Here is a 4,825-nt window from a genome sequence, read left to right on the forward strand (position 1 = left end):
TATGCTACATGATCAGAACATAGCAAAGCAAGGCATGACATGAATCTACTCAAAGCATATAACAAAAGTCCCTTACTGACCATAAGCCAAAAAGGATCAGAAAATATGATGGCACCCATGTAAACATAACAAGTTTCGTTAACAGATTCAGACTTAGCAGAAAAACTAGACATGGCAAAAACAGAGTTACGTAGGCATGTTTGCGAGCTCGATGCACTCAACACAAGGCATTTCATGACAAACTAAGCATACACCCAGCAAGAAGACATGATCAAGAAGCTAAACATGGCAAGAACAATCTCATAGCATGCATGGATCAACTACAACAACCTTGGCAAAATTGATTAACACGTACACAATCTGCCAGGAACATTTTATAGTAAAAGTAGAGTAAGATTGAGTCATGCTAGGGTACTCCATAAATGCAAACAAGGACATGGATTGATAGAGCATAACCATATGTCAAAATCATCCTTACTGAACATACTCAAAAGAAGCATGGATCACTCTGTAGCAACATGAATATATGGCATAAAAATAACATCAGGGAAATGACTTGGTGAATTTCTAAGTCCCTGAAATCAGCAACATCACGAGAGCTACTTTGCATGCTTGTGCTAGTCACCACATTGATCACAAAAATACATGGCATACACCCCTGTAAAGATGGCATGGCATAGCCCAAAACACATGTAGGGCTCAAGTTCATATGCAGCACACAATAATCATGGCAAAAATGACAAATGTTCATAATCTGTTAAGAAACAGAAACTAACATTTTATAGAACTCTTGCAACAGACATTAGGGCATCAAGATGGACTCAAACAAGCATGGTGCAATGGAACAAAATGAAGAGGACATCCTAACGAACATTTTGATATATCACACACCCAAAACGGAGCTACAATGACAGAGATATGGCATGATGAATAGTGCTACAGGATGCAAAACAAAAGACTTGGAGGGAAAAACAGGGGTCAACCCTAGTGGATCTGGATCTGGGCACGGATTCCGAGGATCGCTGGAGTGGGCTCGCCGGAGCTGCGGGAGGAGGTAGCCGGAGCTGGAGGAAGATGGGGCGCCGGCAAGGAGGGACGGGGAGGCCGGAGCTCGCCGGATCCGGTGGAGGCAGCGCGGCGGCCTTAGGCGGCGCGCGCGCGGTACGGTCATCGACGGCGGCGGGGCCGGCCGGTGCTGGGCGAGGCGTTGCGGCGCGGTGGGGAGCTCGCGGGCGGCGCGCGGCTCCCGGGTGGCGGCGCGCGGCTCCCGGGTGGCGGCGCGGGCGGAGGGAAGCGGGCGCTGGCGGCGGCGGCTCACGCGGGCCTGCTCCGGGCCCCGCGGGCTGCGGTGGAGGGAGGCGGCAGAGGCGACAGGTGGCGGCGCGTGAGTGGATGGGGCGCGGCGGCGGACGCGTCTGGCGCGGAGGAAGAGGGAGGACTAGTGTTTCACCCGCGAATTTCGGAGGGGGAGGCCTCTTTATAGATTCTGGGAGTTAGGAGAGTCCAAATGAGGTGAGGTTTTCGGCCATGTGGTCGTGATCGAACGACTGAGAGGATGGAGGGGTTTTGGATGGGTTTTGGGCCACTTTGAAGGGGTGTTGGGCTGCAACACACACGAGGCCTTTACGGTTCCTCGGTTAACCGTTGGAGTATCAAACGAACTCCAAATTGCACGAAACTTGATAGGCGGTCTACCGGTGGTGTACCAAGGCCACTTGGAAAATCTCGGTCCAATCCAAGAATGTTTAACACCCGCTCACGAAAAGAGGCAAAAGGGGGCGCCGGAGGACATAGGAGTGCCGGAATGCAAAACGGACAACGGGGAAAATGCTCGGATGCATGAGACGAACACGTGTGCAAATGCGATGCACATGATGACATGATATGAAATGCATGACATGAACAAAGAGAAAAACGAAGACAAGACCCAACCATGAGGGAATAACATAACTTAGAGCCGAAAAAGGCAAGAGTTGGAATACAAATATGGCAAGTTACATATGGGGCGTTACATCCCAGCCATCTGCCCGCGTGCCACCCTCGGAGTCCCCAGCCTGCGCAGCCTGATCAGCCTCCTGCCGGATCAAATGCGCCCTGGAATCTCCCAACACCACCTCCGTCTCTCTGCCCGAGCACTGCGGTGACCGCACCGGATCCCGGCCCTCTCCTGAGTCGATCTGCGCCAACTGTTCCAACTCCTGTGGCTCTGCACCCATGGCCCTGTTTGGATCTCTAAGTTAGAGTTAGTTTTAGTTATTTGGGGCTCAAATAACCCAAAAGTATCCAAACATGATGGGTTAGTTTGGGTTAGTTGGATCTAACCCACCTCAAAAAACTAGCCCACATTAGAGGAGCTTATTTGGGTTAGTTCTCCTGGGACCACTAAAAAAATAGTAAAAAAGTTACCTCTCTCATCCAAATAGGGTTCAAAGTTGTCAAATGATTGAGAAAGAATATTTATTGTCAATCTAACCCTACCATCCAAACAGCTCTTTGGTTAGAGTTAGTTTAGGGTTAGTTCAGGGTTAGAATATAACTCTAACCTCTAACTTAGTTAGAGTATCCAAATAGGGCCCATATCCTGATCACCAACCAGCACTTTGTCTGCCTCAGGGCCCGCACCACGACCCTGTGCTAGCTGGGAGAGCACATGATCCGAAGCCTCCACCTGCGGGGTTTGTCTCCTCTCACCCGTGGTAATCCCAAGACTCGGTGTGACCAGCTCAACTGCTGGCACCACCCCATTGGCCACCTGTGGGGCCGGTCCCCCCCAGCGTAGCCCCCGGAATTGGTGCGTTGTTTGAATTTCTTGGTCCTGGTCGCGCCACCGGTCTACTCACCACATCATTGCATGGGATAAGCTGCCCCATTGGCACTTCCGACGTCATGGCCGGAATCCTCCACTCAGAGGGCCCCAGCCTACCTACCAGCGCCTGCCTGTATGAACCGTGGCCTGCGCCGCCGCCCGCCGGCCCCTGGACTCTCCGGCCAGCACCGCGGTCATCGCAGACACCGCGTGACCACGGCTGCACCGTCCACTCGCCGCCCGAGAATGAACCGTCCGCACTGTCCGGCAGCCCGCTCTGCCTGCTATCTCCATCCGATCCTGCTCTCCTCCAGTTGTCCGGCAAGTTGAAATCCCGCAGCCTGCCAATATGGATGAACACAGGATACTCAGAAGCTGTTGATGCCTGGAACGACGCGCCGCGGGGTCCATGACCAGCTCTGGCGGCTCCGGCACCCACAAGCGCCGAAAAACAGGCACCTCGTCGGGATCAATGCACCAGGCACGCAGTTTGAACAATGAGAGATCCTCCCTGCTCTCCGTTTCTAGCGCAAGCTCGTCGATGCGACAAGAACTGCCGAGAAGCTCTGCCGCCGTGTCCCAAGACCAGGCATGCGAGGGGATCCCTTCAATCATGAGGTCCACTTGGACGCGCATGAGCCTGGAAGTTGCCTGTGCCTGCCGAAGCCATGGCCTGATGAAAATCTTGACACCCTGATGCTCCACGAACGGCACCGCCAGCGCCCTGTTCCTGAACTCGTGCGCCGCGAACACCACCAGAAAGTCCTCCGGGTGAAATTTGTGGACGGAAAACTTGTGTCTTGGAATGCCCAACTGTGCCAAAATCGCTTCCGCCACCACCGTGCAGGATGTGGCCGGCCTAGAGCCACCCACGTACGCCACCACCACCAACTTGAGCCTCCGCTCCAGATCATCCATGCCCACCGAGCGCTGCACGATGCACACCTCCGCTGGCGCCTCCAAGAAGGCAGCACCGGCTACCTCAGGGAGAAAGCTGGGCGCGACTGGCGAGATGCGCGCCGGTGGCGCGCTCTGCCTAGGCTCCAACAGCCTCTCCCCCAAAGGTGGCAACCGCCTTGGTGTCGGCTCCCGCCTGGCAACCTTGGCAATCACCGCTCGTCAGAGCTCCTCCTCTGACATAGGGCTGCGCGGCAGGGTGCACTGCGAGGAGACGTGCCCGGCGTAGCCGCAGCGGATGCAGAGGGGGTCGTTGTTGTAGTCTTGTCTCCTGTGCCCATCTTGGAAGCATCTGAAACAGAGCCCGTAGAGGTCCGGCGGGATCTGTCTTCTCTCCGATGAAGTGGGAGAGTCCGCACGGATCTGGCCGCCAGCACCTTGCTGGCGACGCAGAGCCCGGCGACGCCGCCACATGGCCTTGCGGGACGGCCCCGGCCTGTTCCAGCCTTGCTCCAGGGCCGCCACCACAACCGCACCGCCGTGCCCGTAGACGACGAGCGCGCCGAACCGGCCGAGGCCGAGATCCCCAACCCCGACACCATCGGCCTCTCCCTCGGGAAGGTGGAGGATACCGACGGCGGGCTGCGCGAACCGTCAGCCATGGGGACAGGAGGGCGCCGAAGCCGGAGCGCCGGCGAGGACGAAGGGAGAGTGTACGCTGGGGCCGGAGTGGCCACCGGCGGGGGCTAGGGGGTGGACGTCGGGGCCGGAGCGGCCGCCGGCGAGGGGGGGGGGGTGGAGAGGCTAGGGGAGCGGAGAGGCTAGGGTAGGCAATGAGCCCGGTTGAGTGCGGTTGCATTAGAAATGACATAGGATCATTGGTGCTTTGTCTTCTCCCCGTTTTTCTTATCTTAACTGAAAGCAAGCAGATATTCTATTCGCTCTGTCTCGTGCTGGCTTTATTTACCTTACCAGTAACAGCTACATAGTGTTCCAACAATTGTATATAACATATTATATGTATGGACCTTAAGTTTAAATTCATGAATACGCAAAGATAGTGTTGCGGCGTTTGGTTGAAATTCTCTGAAAAGATATATGGACTGTAAGAAATGGTTCATC

The sequence above is a fragment of the Triticum urartu genome, chromosome 7 (genome assembly GCF_003073215.2).
Source record: "Triticum urartu cultivar G1812 chromosome 7, Tu2.1, whole genome shotgun sequence".
NCBI classification, from domain to species: domain Eukaryota; kingdom Viridiplantae; phylum Streptophyta; class Magnoliopsida; order Poales; family Poaceae; genus Triticum; species Triticum urartu.